We start from the raw sequence: 19423 nt of genomic DNA, 5'->3' as shown, positions 1-19423 counted from the left end.
ACAAACTCCCGGCCCCTCCTGAGCAAGTGCTAAAGCTGTACTTCACGATCGTTCTGTTTTTGTTTTGGGGGGAAGATGTTCAAGATTTTTTTTTGGAGTATAGTTGATTTACAACGTTGTGTTAGGTGTACAGCAAAGTGAATCAGTTATACATACACATATACCCACTTTTTTAAAAAGGCTCTTTCCCCATATAGGTCATTACAGAGTATTGAGCAGAGTTCCCAGTGCTGTACAGCAGGTTCTTATTAGTTATCTATTTTATACATTGTAGTGTGCATATGTCAGTTCTAATCTCTCAATTTATCCCTCCCCCCATCCCCTGTAGGATTGTTCTTTATACTCATGTCTTTTACCCTACCCTTTTACCCATGTCCCTTCATTCCTTTTAGTAAGACTCTGCTAATCCATGGTATGAGGTTGGACCACTGAAAATTTGCCATTTGTATGGGTCAAAATCAGCCAACTAGCGGCAATTTCATGTTGCTTCAGGGAGTTGGCAATTTAGAGCCACACAGATCTCCGACTGTGTGGTCAGATGGGCTGTAGAGGCGGCCAGGAGAGAGCAGCAGAGAGCTCAGCCGGCACAACTCCGGCCCACATGCGCGGCTGGGGCTGGTGCACGAAGCCAGCTGCCTCTCGCTTCTTCTTGAGCCCTAATCCTGTCCCAAGTGGGGTTTCTGGAGGGGGCAGCTGCCTTCCATATCCATCTCTGCGGTGGCTCCAAGGCTCTGGAAGCAGGGAACCACTGGCTCCGGCAGCCAGCTTTTGGTTTTATTTATTTTCTCTGTTGATTCTCTGTTTTTCATTTCATTGGTTTCCTTTCAAATTTTTATTATTTCTTTACTTGCAGTTGTATTAGGCTTAGTTTGTTCTTTCTCTGGTTTCCTAAGGTGGAAGCTTAGACTATTCATTTTTTATATTCCTTCTTTTTAATTATAAATGCATCAAGGCTATACATTTCCACCTCGGCACTGCTTTTGCTGCATCCCACAGATTTTGCCTTGTTTTGTCGTTGAGTCGTGTTTGAGTCTTTGTGACCCCATGAGTTGCAACACGCCAGGTTTACCTGTCCTTCACCATGTCCCAGAGCTTGCTCAAACTCACGTCCATTGAGTCCGTGATGCCATCCAACCATCTCATCCTCTGTCGCCCACTTCTACTCCAGCAGTATACATTTACCTCTAATCTAGGTCCCCTTGAATAACATGCCAGTTCAGCCCATCTTCTGGATGCCCACAGAAGCACAAACACCAGGCCTGTGGGATGACTGGAGACAATGCAAATCACAGGGACCCTACTGTGACCATGCAGAATGGATCAGGGCTGGCTCTGCCCTGTTTCACATTCCCAAGGGGAAACAGAGTAGTGGACTGGACTCAGGCCATTACTGCAGAACCCACTCTAGACACAGTTCTCCTTCTGTGTGTTCAAGTGTTCTCCTTATCTTCCATCTGTAACTTTAAAAAAGATCTATTTATTTATTTTTATTTGGCTGCACTGGGTCTTAGTTTCAGCAGGAAGGATCTTTAGTTGCTGCATGTGGGAACTTAGTTCCTGACCAGGGATTGAACCCAAAGCCCCTGCGTTGGAAGGTAAAGTCTTAGCCACTGGACCACTGGGGAATTCCCCCCACTGAAAGTTTCCTTTGACATCTCCAAAATCACTGAGTCTCCAGTGTCTAGTCTGCCAGTGAGCCCATCAAAGGCATTGTTCATTGCTATTATAGTGCATTTGATTTGATTTCCTTTTTATTCTTTTTTAGAGCTTTCATCTCTTTGCATGTATTAGCCCTCTATTTTTGCTTGTCATCTTTTTTCACATTAGACCCTTTAGTGTAGAATCATAATTATTTAAAATTCCTGGTCTGATGATTCCAAAATCTCTGCTGAATCTGAGTCTGGTTCTGTTGTTTCTTTTGTCTCTTCAGACTGTTTTCCCTTGTCTTTCAGCACTCTGTGTAATTGTTGAAAGCAAGACATGTTATATTGGATAATGAGAACTGAGGTTCATATGACTTTAGTTGGAGGCTTTATCTTTATTTGGCTAGCAGTTACACTGTGTTTGCTCTTTACTGTGGTTGTAGATGTCTGAGGCTTTACTTTCATCCAGTGTATTTTTTACTTTCATCTAGTGTGGTTTTTTTTTGGTCTTTGAGTTCCTTTGAGAGTCCTTAGCATCTGAGCCTTGTGATCCACCCAGCTGTAGCCCTTCTATTCCACAGGAGCTCTGTTGTGGTGGGTGGGAAGATATGAGGGCCAGTGGGTGTACAGAAGCATTCTGTTACCCTAAGATCAGGTCTCAGTCTTAGTGAGCCTGTGCCCTGGGCTCCAACCTTCACAAGTGCATCTCAGCTTTCTTCTCCCACTTACACAAGACAAGAAGACTGGAGGAGGTTAAAATTATAAATTTTATGTTATATATATATAGTTTAGGGCAGATGGAGAAGGGGGCAATAGAGGATGAGATGGTTGGATGACATCACCAACTCAATGTGTATGAGTCTGAGCAAACTGGGAGATAGTGAAGGACGGGGAAGCCTGACATGTTGCAGTACATGGGGTTGCAGAGTTTGCCATGACTTAGCAAATGAACAAATAAAAGTGATTTTATGTGTGTTCTTTAAAAACAACAAAGACATTAATTGGATGCCATTGACTCTGCATCTGGGGACTGGTGTCCTCACTTGGTTTGGGTGTCTTCGGGTACCACAGATGAGGGGGAGAATGGGAAACACCCCAGGCCTTCTGCAGCTCCCCGGAGGGGCAGAGATGGGGACCCAGAGGCAAGTGAGGGTAGCCCCAAGTGGAGCAGAGGCAATGGAACCAGGCAGGGGCCTCAGAGGAGCTTTGGTACAAGGATGCCAGGTGTGGCTAGAGACCCCAAGAGCACAACCAGAGCAGGGCCCTGGGGAGGGCACTCCAGGAAGGGCTGCAGCAGTGTGGGCGCAGCAGAAAAGTAGGAGCCCAGAGCACAGCCATGGTGTAGAGCTGGTAGCCCCTGTGAGGGCCCGCAGGGCATTTAACGCTCAGGAGAACTCCTATCAGGTCCACGGGGACTCCTGTGCTATGATGATGTCCCAGGCCGAGGAGTCATGTCTGGCAGGGAGCACTGGCCTGTGCACAGTCGCTCCCATCCCAGGTGGGATGGAAGGTGCTAGGGAGCCAAGAAGGACACAGAGTCCCCAGGCTGGACCACCCAGGAAGGAGTTTGTCCCGCTGGAGAAGTTGGCCCTTTGTGGAGCTTGGGACAGAAGGTGGGGCCTGTGCTCCACAAACATGCTGGATAAAATGTCAAGGGCAAGAAAGAGAAGGAGGGAAGGAGGGCAAGCTTTAGAGCCCTGCAAAGAGAGGGCAGAGTTGCCTGGTCTAATAGAGTGGGAGCAGGACCACAGAGACAGGGTTGCACAGAATGCTGAGCGTGACAACTGGCCACAGGACAGTCACCAGACCACCCTCTGCCCCCGACTCTCCAGGTCCTGTCTGGCAGGGGGATCAGGGGACAGACCCTGGAGTCTGAGAGGGCAGGGGTCTGCCTCCATTTCTAGCTGGTTTAGCTGGGACACTTTCATCAGGTACCATTGTTGTCACCCAGCTGAAGGTGGGTGACAGTGGGAGTGATTCAGACAGAATCCACACTGGGAGATGATCCCACCTCACCAAAGCCAAGGAGGTTTCTATAGGGATCCTTAGCGTCCCATCTCCAGACCTTCAGATGGACATGGGCAGGGGTCAGTTTGCCTCAGAACAGTTATCAGCCCCCCAGATGGTTAAGCTCCTGGTACTTGGGGAGGGGGTTTCCCAAACCCTCCCTTGTGACTTTGGATCTGAGATACACTTGGAGGTACTTCAGAGGAAAAAGGGGGATTAAGGGCCAACGAGTTTGGAGAACACTGGGTTATGTAAAATTAAAGACATTTATTGGTTGTAGGACTTCTCAGAGCCTTTCCACATCCTAACATGTGAATCTCTAAAAGGAAAATACAATCTGCAAAATGGTCTCAGATAATTCATGTGGGACCATTTTTTGAGAATGTCCAGTCTCGGAGGAGCCCAGTTTAGAAGTTTAGGGAATGTTGTTCCTGGGCAGACTTGATTCTCTAAGGAGCAGCATCACTGAATTAGGAACTCCTCACAGCAGAGATATTCCTCTTCATCTCAGGGGCTTAAAAAAAGTTTAATTGGTACCTTGGGAGGAGGGAACTGGGTGTGATGGGGAGAGAAATCTCAGCTAGCAGAGTTTTCCAGCACTAGGGGAAATTCCGGACTCATTGCTAACAATCTCTTAGCCAGCGTTGTTTGTTGTTTGCTTGCTTTCTGAATCAACTGGGAGAGAAATGGTGACCTGAAAAAAATAGAGTGATTCAGTCCTGAGAAGAAGGAAATCTCATGATTTCTCCCCTCCCCGGACCTGGAAGGCATTGCTCTAAGTGAAATAATTGAAATAAGTCAGATAAAGGAAGACAATGTATGATTTCCTTTATATGTGGAATTTTTAGACTCTCAGAGAAACCTAGTGGTGGTTACTACGGGCTGGGTGGTGGCAGGAATGGGGAGAACCTATTGAAAGGTCGAAAGTTTCAGTTTAAGATGAACACATTTGAGTATCTCATGTACAGCGTGGTGATTAGAGGAATAATACTGAGTTACATGCCTGCGTATTGGGAAGAAAATAGACCTTAAGTGGTATCACCACAAAAAAAAAAAGAGAGAGAGAAGAGGGTGGAGATGGTAGCTAATACTATTGTGGTAATCATTTTGCAATTTATAAATGTAACAGATCAACACTTACTTACACAATGTTGTGTGTTAATTATTTCAATAAAGTTGGAAAAAATAAACATAATATGAGACCTTGGAACAGAGAAAGGAATTAGATAAAAGAACCTAAGTTTAGTTTTTTAAGGAAACTCCATACCGTTCTCTATAGTTCAGTTCAGTTCAGTCGCTCAGTTGTGTCTGACTCTTTGTGACCCCATGAACCGCAACACGCCAGGCCTCCCTGTCCATCACTAATTCCTGGAGTCTACCCAAACCCATTTCCATCAAGTTGGTGATGCCATCATCCCTTCATTCTTTCTGGAGTTATTTCTCCACTGATCTCCAGTAGCATATTGGGCACCTACCGACCTGGGGAGTTCATCTTTCAGTGTCCTATCTTTTTGCCTTTTCATACTGTTCATGGGGTTCTCAAGACAAGAATACTGAAGTGGTTTGCCATTCCCTTCTCCAGTGGATCACATTCTGTCAGACCTCTCCACCACGACCCAGCCGGCTGTCTTCGGTGGCCCCACACGGCCTGGCTGTATCAATTTATATTCACACCCACAGTGTAGGAGGGTTCCCTTTTCTCCACACCCTCTCCAGCATTCATTGTTTGTAGATTTTTTGATAATGGCCATTCTGACTGGTGTGAGGTGATACCTCATTGTAGTTTTGATTTGCATCTTTCTCAGATCAGATCAGTCCCTCAGTCGTGTCCGACTCTTTGCGACCCCATGAATCGCAGCACGGCAGGCCTCCCTGTCCATCACCAACTCCCGGAGTTCACTCAGACTCACGTCCATCGAGTCAGTGATGCCATCCAGCCATCTCATCTCTGTCATCCCCTTCTCCTCCTGCCCCCAATCCCTCCCAGCCTCAGAGTCTTTTCCAATGAGTCAACTCTTTGCATGAGGTGGCCAAAGTACTGGAGTTTCAGCTTTAGCATCTCTCTAATATTCAATTATATTGACCATCTTTTCATGTGCCTCTTGGCTATCTGTATGTCTTCTTTAGAGATATGTCTATTTAGGTCTTCTGCCCATTTTTTGATTGGGTTGTTTGGTTTTTTTGCACAGGGGACTCAGCTTGGTACTCTAGAGGAGTACCAAGACTAGAGGAGTGGGAAGAGGGTGTGGGGTGAGAGGGAGGATCACTAGGGAGGGGATATATGTATACATATGGCTGATTCACGCTGTTGTACAGCAGAAACTAACTCAACATTGTAAAGAAATTATATTCCAATAAAAATAAAATTTAAAAAACTAAGGAAATCTGAATAAAGCATAATCTTTAGTTAGTGATAATATGTTGATATTGGCTCATTAACTGTAACCATATACCACAGTATATGGGGCTTTCCCAGGTGGTGCAGTTTTAAAGAATCCACCTGCCAATGCAGGAGACACAGCTTAGATCACTGGGTTGGGAAGAACCCCTGGAGAAGGAAATGGCAACCCATTCCAGTATTTTTGCCTGGAAAATCTCATGGACAGAGGAACATGGTGGGCTGCAGTCCATGGGATCACAGAGTTGGACATAACTGAGTGACTGTGCACACACACAAGCACCATAGTGCATGTTGTTGTTGTTCTGTCATTAAGTCGTATATATGCTACCAGAATAACGTATTGGAGGAGGAAATGGCAACCCACTCCAGTATGCTTGCCTGGGAAATCTCATGGACAGAGGAGCCTGGCGGGATACAGTCCAAGGGGTCACACAGAGCCAGACAGGACTTAGCAATTAAACAAACAACAACAACAACAGTGTATACAACATATATACATTTATATTCTAGTATAAATGGACCATAATAATATGTTAATATTATTAAAGAGTACAGGGGAGATGGAAACTATCTATACTGTCTTTTCTCTTTTTATTTCTATTTATTTTATGTTTTATTTTCTTTAACACCAAAAACATTTTGTATTGGGGTATAGCCAATTAACAATGTTGTGATAGCTTCAGGTGAACAGTGAAGGGACTCAGCCATACATATACACGTATCCATTCTCCCCCAATCCCCCTCTCATCCAGGGTATGCTGCTGCTGCTGCTAAGTCGCTTCAGTCGTGTCCAGGGTATACTGTCTTCTCAATTTTTCTATAAATCTAAAACTGTTTTTAAAATTAAAGTCTACTTAAAAATTTTTTTTAAAGTAAAATGCCAGAATCTTTCTTGCTGTTTCTAGAACCGAACCTTACAGACCATAAGCTCTGTGCTCTCACAGTGGCCACCTTCCTCCAGAGCATCCTGCCTGGGCCTGTTTTTCAGATACTTTTCAGGAGATTTTCATCAAACGATTAAAAATCAAAGAGTCACTGTTAATGGAAACATGATTCAAGTGACAATGAGTACTTGATTCCCGGAATGTTTTGTTTGAAACCTTACTGAGATTTGCAGGATATGCCTAATGGTGTATTTTTTTTCTTCATTGATTATTGCAACCAAATTGGGTGAAACCCAAATTTTAGTAGCTGTGAAGCATTGCTCAGAAGAGATGAGGCTGGTAGGAGATACGCTGATGAAGACCATTCTGAGCACTCCCTTCCCAACGAGGTGTGAGGTAGAAACAACCAAGGTGCCAGGTGGCCAGGGGAAGCCCTGTGTGTAGAATGTGTCTGTGTTCCAAGACATCTTTCAGGGCCCAGAGTGAGAAGATACAGCTGGCTTCCTAAGGCTGAAGCTCCTCCTTTTATCTCCCAGTGAGTCTGTGCTGTTGCAGTCAGCTGCTATAAACAAAGTCAGACGGAGGCAAAACAACTTCTTGCATGGTTCCTGCCCAAACGTCTCCTCTGAAACACAGACATCTCAAAGGAAGACAAGGTCACATTGACTTCCACATAATTGGACCCACATTTCTGGAGATGTGCCACTGTTCCAGAGTGAAGGTTGAAGAAGCATTAACCGCCAGTGCTCAGAATTTGTAAGAAGGGCCCTCCTCAGTCCCACCAGGGAGCAGAAGATGACATCGTGGAATTAGACGTGTGGTGATTCCACCACCGAGACGCAGTGGGTCTTCTTATATGTGGTTGATTAGTTTGCAGATTAACTAGATGTCAGGAATTTGATGAGAAGAAAAACCAGCTCATAAAAATGTTCTCTCCTGGGGACTCCCAGAAGCTCCAGCCATGAGCAGGCCAGCCCCCAGAAGGACAAGGCACACACTCTCCTGTGCCCAGACTGGCCACCCCAGTTCCTGGAATTTATGGATGGTGACTGTAGCCGTGAAATTAGAAGGCACTTGCTCCTTGGAAGGAAAGCTATGACAAACCTAGACAGCATATCAAAAAGTAGAGACATCACTGCCAACAAGGTCCATATAGTCAAAGCAGTCACGTACAGATGTGAGAATTGGTCCATAAAGAAGGCTGAGTACAAAGAATTGACGCTTTCGAGAGTGTGCTGAGAAAAGGGAACCCTCTTACACTGTTGGTGGGAATGTAAACTAGTACAGCCACTATGGAGAACAGTGTGGAGAACCCTTAAAAAACTGGAAATAGAACTGCCATACGACCCAGCAATCCCACTGCTGGGCATACACACCGAGGAAACCAGAAATGAAAGAGACATGTGTACCCTAATGTTCATCGCAGCGCTGTTTACAATAGCTAGGACATGGAAGCAACCTAGATGTCCATCAGCAGATGAATGGATAAGAAAGCTGTGGTACATATACACAATGGAATATTACTCAGCTATTAAAAAGAATGCATTTGAATCAGTTCTAATGAGGTGGATGAAACTGGAGCCTATTATACAGAGTGAAGTAAGTCAGAAAGAAAAACACCAATACAGTATATTAACGTATATATATAGAATTTAGAAAGATGGTAACAATGACCCTATAAGTGAGATAGAAAAAGAGACATAGATGTAAAGAGCAGACTTTTGGACTCTCTGGGAGAAGGCGAGGGTGGGATGATTTGAGAGAATAACATTGAAACATGTATATTACCATATGTGAAATAGATCGTCATTCCAGGTTTGATACATGAGACAAGTGCTCAGGGGTGGTGCACTGGGATGACCCTGAGGGATGGGATGGGGAGGGAGGTGGGAGGGGGGTTCAGGATGGGGAACACATGTACCCATGGCTGATTCATGTCAATGTATGGCAAAAACCACTACAATATTGTAAAGTAATTAGCCTCCAATTTAAAAAAAAAAAGAATTGATGCTTTCAAATTGTGGTGCTGGAGAAGACTCTTGAGGGCCCGTTGGACTGCAAGGAGATCAAACTAGTCAATCCTAAAGGAAATCAACCCTGAATAATCATTGGAAGGACCGATGATGAAGTTGAAGCTCCAATACTTTGGCCACCTGATGCGAAGCGCTGACTCATTGGAAAATACTGAAGGCAAAAGGAGAAGGGGGCGGTTGAGGATGAGATGGATTGATAACATCACCAACTCAATGAACATGAATTTGACCAAACTCCAGGAGATAGTGAAGGACAGGTAAGCCTGGCGTGCTGCAGTCCATGGGGTTGAAAAGAGTTGGACAGAACTTAGCAACTGAACAACAACAACCACACCAGTGTGAGGCTCCTACAAAGCTGTGAGGCAGTTGGTCATTTCCACCACAAAATCACCAGCTTTCTTTTTACTGCAGAGATTATTCTGGAAACTAAAATACAGTCAATGTTTGTTTTTTTTTGTTTTTTTTTTGCCCATGTGCTTGTGATTCCAGGACATATCATCTGCCAGCATTGCAACATAACCCATTGAGAAGCCAAAATAAATAAGGAGAAGAGAAAAAGGAAAAATGAAGAGAAAGCGCCCAGGATTAGATAGGAAGCTGTTGTCCATTTGGACTCTCTTGGCCTGTGTCCTCCACTGAAGAATGACCAAAGCTCTGTCTTTACCAGTCTAGAGCCATGTGGAGAGGAGGAGGGAATGTAAAAAAGCTGCTGCCAATATTCAACTATTGATCAGAGAAGCACCCTTTGGAGAATGACCTATGCATTTTGGTCTATGTGGCCCCTGAGATTCACCAGAAAGACCCTCTGCTTTTCAGACAGAGAGGGGTGAGCTTCCCAGGCTTGTGTCCCAGATGTTTGAGGATCTTCTTTCCCCAAAGTAGAAAAACCTTCCTTGTTCTTCTGTCAGTCGGTGGAGGATTTCCAGAGCCATGGAGTCAGAGTTTATGGTGATCAAAGGTTTTGATGAACCTGTCAGTCTCTGCCTGATCAAGTTTTCCATTTATTTTTATGACTATCCTTGATCTCAGTATCAAAGGCCTTCAAGTCCACTCTGACCTTCCTCATGTATACAGGCATTGTTTGATGACATGTGAATTTTAATTTACAAAGCAAATATATTTGTTTGATAAATCTACCATTTCAGCTTTGTTTCAAAGATTCTGCCAATGGGGTCATAGGTCATAAGTCAACACTACCTGGTTTTAAAATGTATGTAAATAATTCAGAAATATTGAAAGTGGATGTTCACTCCTGCAGCCATTTCCAGGAGCAGCATAGTCTGTCGAGCAGGTACAAGTCCTGCATCAAATGAGACTTTCAGAAGAAGGCCTTTGGGACAGACCTCTAAGTCAGGATTCACAAATGGCCAGTGCTGGCCCAAGCACTTGGCACTCCCCAGGGCTTTCTCATCCCTCCCTGGACACCTGTATTAATAATGAAAGATCTCAAGTCAATAATCTTCAGCCTTGGAAAACTAAAAAAAAAAAAAAAAAAGCAAACAAAAACAGAGCAAACTAAACCTGAATCAAGCAGAAGGAAGGAAATAAGATTAGAGTAGAAAGAAATATAATAGAGAATAGGAAAACAATAGAAGAAATCAATGAAACCAAAAGCTGTTTTCTTGGAAAGATAAACACCATTGATAAGTTAGTTAACTAACCAATAAAAAAAAAAAAGAAGACTCAAGTTAGTAAAATCAAGAGTGAAAGACAGGATACCACCACTGATCTTCTGGAAATAAAAAGGATAATTTTAAGGGAAAACCATAAACAACTACATGCCCGTGCAGTTGTAGTGTATAACAACTAAAAACCCAGCTGTAATGAACAAATTCCTGGAAAGATACAAAATATTAAGACTGCCTCAAGAAGAAACAGAAAAGTCTGAGAAGATCTATGAAAAGCAAAGAGCTTGAACTATTAACTTTAAAACTTCCCACAAAGAAAACCCCAGGCTCAGATGGTTTCACTTGTAAATTCCATCAAACTTGTAAAGAAGAATTAATACTAATCTTTCACCAACTCGTACAGAAAATGGAAGGTGAAACATTTCCCAGGTCATTCTGTGAAGCCAGGATTATCCTGATTAAAAACCAAGCAAACAAACAATAAAACTGGACAAGAGCATTGCAAGAAATGAAAACTATACTTATTAAGACACCATTTCTTAATAAGATGAACAAAAAATCCAAAAGTTTAATAACACATTCTATAGACAAAGCTGTGGGGAAACAATTCTCATAAAATACTGGTGGGAATGCAAGATGGTGCAACCTCTATGGCAGAGAAGGCAATGGCAACCCACTCCAGTGTTCTTTTCTGGAGAATCCCAGGGATAGCGGAGCCTGGTGGGCTGCCGTCTATGGGGTCGCACAGAGTCGGACACGACTGAAGCGACTTAGCAGCAGCAACAGCAGCAACCTCTATGGAGGGAAACTTTGCAATGTTAGCAAAATTATGTGTGCGTTTACCCTTAATTCCAATAATCTCACTTCTAGGAAACTAGCCTAGAGATGACTGGCAAAATACAAAAGGACACACGGCAAGGCTTTTTGCTGCTCGGTGATTTGTAAAGACCAAAACTCACCCAAGTGTCCGTCTGGTTGAATCAATTTTCATGCATTCACTGAAGGATTCAGGATACACAGCTACAAAAAAGAAATGAGACATGGCTAAGTAATGCCTCCCCAAAGTGGAGAATATAAATACAAAAAGCAAGGTGGGAAAAAGTGTATAAAGTCCTCTACCAGTTCCATGAAAAAAAAAATACATGTGTCTATATAGACACAGAATTAATATTATATACTAATACTCAAAAGGAGAAAGATTAAACAAAAAATATTTTAAAGTTTACTTTACACTTTAAAGTAAATAAACTTTAGGAGAAAATAGAAATAGTAGCCAGACACAAAGAAAAAACCTTCTTTGCAGTTTTGAGTTTGCAATAATGTAATCATTTTCAGTTCAGTTCAGTCGCTCAGTCATGTCCGACTCTTTGCGACCCCATGAATTGCAGTACGCCAGGCCTCCCTGTCCATCACCAACTCCCAGAGTTTACCCAAATTCATGTCCATCGAGTCAGTGATGCCTTCCAGCCATCTCATCCTCTGTCGTCCCCTTCTCCTCCTGCCCCCAATCCTATTTTATATAATTATAAAACAAAATTAAATTGAGAAGCCAATTTCTAAAAACCCAGGTGAAAATTCCATAAGTGAATCCAACTATGTATCATTTTTGCTGAGTAGCCACACAAGGCAGAATCATTTTAAGTAATGTGAAAACCCTGATGGGATATGTGTGTGTGTGTACTAAGTGTCTTCAGTTGGGTTCAGCTGTTTGGGACCCCATAGACTGTAGCCAGCCAGGTTCCTCTGACCATGAGATTCTCTAGGCAAAATACTGGAGTGGGTTGCTAGGCCACCTCCAGGGGATCTTCCTGACCCGGGATAGATCTGCTATCTCTCTGTCTCCCACATTGGCAGGTGAGTTCTTTAGCACTTGAGCCACCTGGAAAGTCCTTGATAGGATATACCTCAGACCGAAAAGAAAAATAAAACAACATTTTAAACTGCTTTCAGTAATTTACGGGTCACAGCAACACTGTTGCTCTGAAACTTTACCTAAGTTAAAGCAAAAGAGTAACTGTGTCAATGACCTGAAGATAAGAGAGCATAAAGAAAAAGAGACATAAATATAAAATCAAGAACTTTAAAGAAAATCAGTTTCTAAATCTGAATGGGAAATTATCAGTATGAACTCATGATGAATTTTCTTTTATGTATATTACCTAAATTAATATATGTGATAAAAATCACATGTTTTTATTAACATAACCTGTTAGCATATCATGTTCCTTTCTGGTCCTTTTTTCTCTAAGTATATTTTTATAGCTGGAATCAAACTGTACATAAAACTTACTCATATTTTCCTCCTAGTATTAATCGTATTGAAAATTAAAATATTAAAATAGAATATATTAAAATATTAATAATATTTTATGTGTCCCCTGTTTTGAGGTTGGTCTCTTGTAGACAACATATGTAGGGGTCTTGTTTTTGTATCCATTCAGCCAGTCTTTGTCTTTTGGTTGGGGCATTCAACCCATTTATGTTTAAGGTAATTACTGATAAGTATGATCCCGTTGCCATTTACTTTATTGTTTTGGGTTCGAATTTATACATCGTTTTTGTGTTTCCTGTCTAGAGAATATCCTTTAGTATTTGTTGGAGAGCTGGTTTGGTGGTGCAGAATTCTCTCAGCTTTTGCTTGTCTGAAAAGCTTTTGATTTCTCCTTCATATTTTTTTTTTTTAGTAAGAATTACATTTAATTTTTGAAGGGGGGATAGCTTCCTGCCCATCCAAGACCCCTGAGAGTATTTCCTTGATCTCTTGAGAGTGGCAGAGACTCTAGGAGTGGACACAGAGTGCTAAGATGTGACTTCTCCTGCTGCTGCTGCTAAGTCACTTCAGTCGTGTCCGACTCTGTGTGACCCCATAGATGGCAGCCCACCAGGCTCCCCCGTCCCTGGGATTCTCCAGGCAAGAACACTGCAGTGGGTTGCCATTTCCTTCTCCAATGCAGGAAAGTGAAAAGTGAAAGTGAAGTCACTCAGTCGTGTCCGACTCTTCGAGACCCCATGGACTGCAGCCTACCAGGCTCCTCCGTCCATGGGATTTTCCAGGCAAGAGTACTGGAGTGGGGTGCCATTGCCTTCTCCGTGATTTCTCCTTCATATTTGAATGAGATCCTTGCTGGGTACAATAATCTGGGCTGTAGGTTATTTTCTTTTATCACTTTAAGTATGTCTTGCCATTCCCTCCTGGCTTGAAGAGTTTCTACTGAAAGATCAGCTGTTATCCTTATGGGAATTCCCTTGTGTATTATTTGTTGTTTTTCCCTTGCTGCTTTTAATATTTGTTCTTTGTGTTTGATCTTTGTTAATTTGATTACTATGTGTCTTGGGGTGTTTCGCCTTGGGTTTATCCTGTTTGGGACTCTCTGGGTTTCTTGGACTTGGGTGATTATTTCCTTCCTCATTTTAGGGAAGTTTTCAACTATTATCTCCTCAAGTATTTTCTCATGGTCTTTCTTTTTGTCGTCTTCTTCTGGGACCCCTATGATTCGAATGTTGTAGCGTTTAATATTGTCCTGGAGGTCTCTGAGATTGTCCTCATTTCTTTTAATTCGTTTTTCTTTTATCCTCTCTGATTCATTTATTTCTACCATTCTATCTTCTAATTCACTAATCCTATCTTCTGCCTCTGTTATTCTACTATTTGTTGCCTCCAGAGTGTTTTTAATTTCATTTATTGCATTATTCATTATATTTTGACTCTTTTTTATTTCTTCTAGGTCCTTGTTAAACCTTTCTTGCATCTTCTCAATCCTTGTCTCCAGGCTATTTATCTGTGATTCCATTTTGATTTCAAGATTTTGGATCAATTTCACTATCATTATTCGGAATTCTTTATCAGGTATATTCCCTATCTCTTCCTCTTTTGTTTGGTTTGGTGGGCATTTATCCTGTTCCTTTATCTGCTGGGTATTCCTCTGTCTCTTCATCTTGTTTAAATTGCTGAGTTTGGGGTGTCCTATCTGTATTCTGGCAGTTTGTGGAGTTCTCTTTATTGTGGCGTTTCCTCACTGTGTGTGGGTTTGTACAGGTGGTTTGTCAAGTTTTCCTGGTTAGGGAAGCTTGTGTCGGTGTTCTGGTGGGTGGAGCTGGATTTCTTCTCTCTGGAGTGCAATGAAGTGTCCAGTAATGAGTTATGAGATGTCTGTGGCTTTGGGGTGACTTTGGGCAGCCTGTATCTTGGAGCTCAGGGCTGTGTTCCTTTATTGCTGGAGAATTTGCTTGGTATGTCTTGCCCTGGAACTTGTTGGCCCTTGTGTGGTGCTTGGTTTCAGTGTCGGTATGGAGGCGTTTGATGAGCTCCTGTCAATTAATGTTCCTTGGAGTCAGGAGTTCCCTGGAGTCAGGGTTTGGACTTAAGCCTCCTGCTTCCAGTTATTGGTCTTATTTTTACAGTAGTTTCAAAACTTCGCCTTCTATACAGCACCATTGATAAAACATCTACATTAAAGATGAAAAGTTTCTCTACCGTGAGGGTCACCCAGAGAGGTTCACAGCGTTACATGGAGAAGAGACGAGAGAGGAGGGATTTAGAGGTGACCTGAATGAGATGAGGTGGAATCAATAGAGGAGAGAGTGGGCTAGCCAGTAATCACTTCCTTATGTGCACTCCACAACTGGACCACTCAGAAATGTTCACGGAGTTATACAGAGGAGAGAAGAAGGAGGAAGGAGGTGGCCAGGAGGATAAAAGGTGGGAATGAAAAGGAGGGAGACAGATCCAGCCAGTAATCAGTTCCCTAAGTGTTCTCCCCATCTGGAACACACAGAAATTCACAGAGTTGAGTAGAGTAGAGAGGGGTTAGGGAGGAGACACCGGTGACCTGGTGGAGAAAAAGGAGAGTCCAAAGGGAGAGAGAGCAGTCAAGCCAGTAATCTCGTACCCTAGTGAAAAATGGGTACTGAAGAGTGGGTTCTTAAAGGTACAAAATTGGTAACAAATACATAAAAGCAAAAATTAAAAATCTAGAGTAGAGTTTGGAATTTCAAAAATACGATGTTAAAGAAAAGAAGAAGGAAAAGAAAGAGAGAAAAAACGAATAAACAAAAACAAACAAGGTCGCGAAAATTATAAAGAGAATATAGGTACAAAATTGATGACTAATACCAAAAAGCAAAAGTTAAAAATCTAGAGTAGAGTTTGGAATTTCAGATATACAATGTTATATAAAAGAAGAAGAGAAACAGAAAAAAAAAGTCACAGAAATTATAAAAAAAAAACTATAGGTACAAAATTGATAACAAATATCAAAAAGCTAAAATTAAAAATCTAGAGTAGACTTTGGAATTTCAAAAATACAATGTTAAAGAGAGGAAGAAGAAAAAAAAAAACAAGGTCAGAAAGTTATAAAAAATATATATATGAAGTTTGCTGTAAAAAAAAAAGGGCCTTTTTTTTTTTTTTCAAAGTAATAGGTTATAAAAGTGAAAATTAAAGGAATAATAGAGGACTTAAATTTTTTTTTAATTAAAAAAAAAAAAAGGAAGAAAGAAAGAATGATCGTAAAAATATATCCAGGACTTTCTCTGGTTTTGTTGTGAGTATTGTGGGTTCAGTTCATTTTTGGCTAGTTTCTTGATCCGACTTCTATTTCTCAAGATCTATAGGCCCCTTCCTATGTAGTCGGTAGTAACCACAGGGTTTTAATCTATTGCCTGTAGCTTCCAAGGCGGTTCCCTCTGTTATAGCTTCTTCTGTTTGCTGGTCTCTTCAGTGTCTGGTTTCCGCCCTGACACAAAGGGGATGGTGGAGGATACTTTTTTTTTTTTTTTTAGGCTCACTTGTTCAGTCTCGCTGTTGGGAGGGAGGGAGGGATGCTGCAAATAACACTGGCGTGTGCTCGCAGTGCCTCAGCCACAATGGGTCTGCCCCCCGCTCACGGCGCGTGTAGCCTCCCTGCCCACACTGCTCGGGCTCTAGGTTGCTCCGCCAGGAACCATCTGTGGCCGGCCCTGGGCTGCCTGTACCTCCCAGGTCCAAGCTGCTCAGGTTCAGACACTCCGGTAGTCCTCAGAGGCACAGACTCGGTTGGGCCTGCGTTTTGTGACCTTCCCAGGTCCGAGCAGCTCAGGTGATGAGGTGTTTGGCGAGCGTGATTGCTGCGACTTATCGCTTCCCCGCCGCTCGTTTATCTAGGTGTACAACCGGCGCACCTTCTCAGGCAGATGTTGACCGTCCAGACCTCCAGGAAGTTTTAGTTAGCAAAGAAGCCTGCTTACAGTTTTATAGATAATGTCTCTCTGGGGCTGCGATTGCCCCCTTCCGGTTCTGGCTGCCTGTCACCGGAGGGGGAAGGTCTGCAGCCAGCTATCTCCGTTCAGTCCTTTGTTCTGTGCGCGGGCCTGGCGGTGTCTTAGGTTAGGGCTGGCTTTTCGCGTGGTAGATATCCCACAGTCTGGTTTACTAGCCCAAATTATTTCGCTCAGATGGCGCTCAGGGTATTCAGGCCAGGTCCTTACCCTAAGTGATGCAGCCGCGCTGCGCCTCCCTGCCCAGCCCCGCTTGCTAATGGCGGATGCAGGCGTCTGCGCTGCTTTTCCGCTGTGGGGAGTTACCGTAGGGCTCGCAATCTGCGGGTTTTAATTGTTTATTTATTTTTCTTCCCTGTTATGTTGCCCTCTGTGCTTCCAAAGCTCAGCACAGATTCGGCAGTGAGAAGGTTTCTTGGTGTTTGGAAACTTCTCTCTTTTTAAGACTCCTTTCCCGGGACGGAACTCCGTCCCTCCCTCTTTTGTCTCTTTTTTTGTCTTTTATATTTTTTCCTACCTCCTTTCGAAGACTTGGGTTGCTTTTCTGGGTGCCTGATGTCCTCTGCCGGCCTTCAGAAGTTGTTTTGTGGAATTTACTCAGCGTTTAAATGTTCTTTTGATGAATTTGTGGGGGAGAAAGTGTTCTCCCTGTCCTACTCCTCCGCCATCTTGGCTCCTCCCTCTAATAATATTTTAAAATAATGTTTTATTCAACTGCAAACATCCAAAATATCATTTCAACATGCAATCAGTAAAAAATACGATCACCAGTCTTGGCCATTTCGTGTGTTTTATGCATAGATTTCATCTCAAATTGAACAGGCCATGTTTCATGTTCTCAGTGAGCAGGCAGATGGGGCTGGGGCCACTGTGTTGCATGTGGCAGTCCCAGGGGGCTGGGCTCAGCACACTGGTCCCAGGGAGGATGGGCATTGGCTTGCAGAGGTCTGGGGATCCCATTCTCTCCATCTTATCTGACCCTGAGAAGGGCCTAAATGACCAGTGACAGTCGTGTCCACTGACTGGAGAGCCACTTACTGGCTGGCTGGGATGGGGTTGGTCCTTGACACTGATCACCAGGTTTCACATTCTGCAGCCATGGTGGGGCTGGCCATAGAGGCAGCCACAGGGAAGGTGGGAGGCCTCCCTAGTTGCTCCAGTCTGATTCCTGATGCCCCAGAAGCGCCCAGCACCCATAATTTTGCCTCAAGCCATGCAGTCAGACCTACAGCCACCTGCAGCCCACCTTCTGCCCAGAAAGACTCCTGCTAAAAGCTGTGAGCCCATCAGGGATGTGGTCTACAGGGCATATAACCCTGCTGCTAGGCCAGAGCTGCTTCAGGGCGGGCACTGCCGACTCACTCCAGGCTGTGTGCATGGGCAAAGCTTGGCAGGAGTCACACTTTACCCGACCCTGGCACCCACTCTGCTGGGACAAAGCCGTCAACCTTTAGTGGGGAGAGACCTGAGACAAGCTGCTGAAAGCAAAGGATAGACCTCCCCTCCCCAGGCCCCCTGCACAATCCTGCATCCACCTCCAAACTTCAGAGGCTCCCCAAGCCTCTGGGCACCCCCCAGGTGTGGGTATGTCCTCCTGCAGCTGGCGGTGGGGGCTGGTCCCAGGCTTGGCCTGGTCCCAGGAGCTCTACAGGGTGGACCTGACAGCCTGGGCCAGTTAGGGTCCTGCCTGCCTCTCACAATGTCTGGGCAAACAGCCTCTTGACTCACATGATCCTCAGTCTACTCATCTGTAAAGTGGGAACTCCCCTAATGCCCCTTGGGTCCAGTCTGCTTGCATCTCTGTTGGCTCCTCTGTGATGACAGATGGAACCCAGACTGAGGAGACTTGCAGCCTCTGTTGGGGAGGTGTTCCTTGTGTGGAAGGCCGTGGGTGGGAGAATTTCAGGGCTTGGGTTTCTTCTTTCCTCAATTCATGTCCATTGAATCGGTGATGTTATTTAGCCATCTCATCCTCTCCTGCCCCCTTCTCCTTTTGCCCTCAATCTTTCCCCCCATTAGGGTCTTTTCCAGTGAGTCAGTTCTTCCCATCAGGTGGCCAAAGTATTGGAGCTTCAGCATCAGTCCTTCCAATGAATATTCAGGGTTAATTTCCTTGAAGACTGACCTGTTTGATCTTGGTCACTGGACTAATCATTACAGCAAACCTTAGAAGCTCTCATCAGGGTAGATGTGGGGTGACTGTGGACATAGGTCGCTCGGGCTGTGGTTGGAATGGGGACCTGGGGCTCAGGGGCACCAAGACAAGGCTGACAGTCACATGGGACTCACATCCACCTTGACCTCTGGCCCAGCCTCAGATGATGTGAAAGGATTAGGGTAATTAGGGCACTGCCTTCAAGCCAAGAGTCTGCTGAAAGAGCCAGTTATGTCCAATTGTCTCAATTATTCAAACAGTACTGACATTTTTAGCTGGGAAGGGCTGCTGGGGGAAGGGTCACTTCAAAGGGAAAGTTCTCGCTCCCCTCCTCCCGCCTCCCCAAACCCCAAGGCTGCTTTCGTGGCATCGACATTGAACAGCCTGGTGGGCTGGGCTTTGGCTTCCTTTTTGGGC

At 44.0% G+C, this 19423-nt stretch overlaps 1 long non-coding RNA gene across 1 annotated transcript; it reads right to left on the bottom strand.

Moving 5' to 3' along the window:
- Nucleotides 1–3901: 3901 nt before the first annotated feature.
- On the bottom strand, nucleotides 3902–17569 carry LOC129633749 (uncharacterized). Its single transcript, XR_008705258.1, has 3 exons — nucleotides 17369–17569; nucleotides 11556–11616; nucleotides 3902–4344 (listed from the first exon to the last, which is right to left on the bottom strand). It is a non-coding gene; the product is annotated as an uncharacterized LOC129633749 (long non-coding RNA).
- Between the last annotated feature and the right edge of the window lie 1854 nt (nucleotides 17570–19423).

This window comes from Bubalus kerabau, chromosome 19, assembly GCF_029407905.1.
Source record: "Bubalus kerabau isolate K-KA32 ecotype Philippines breed swamp buffalo chromosome 19, PCC_UOA_SB_1v2, whole genome shotgun sequence".
Taxonomy (NCBI): Eukaryota; Metazoa; Chordata; class Mammalia; order Artiodactyla; family Bovidae; genus Bubalus; species Bubalus kerabau.
Note: the sequence above shows the minus strand (reverse complement) of the source record. Positions and strands in the feature narration are given on the sequence as shown.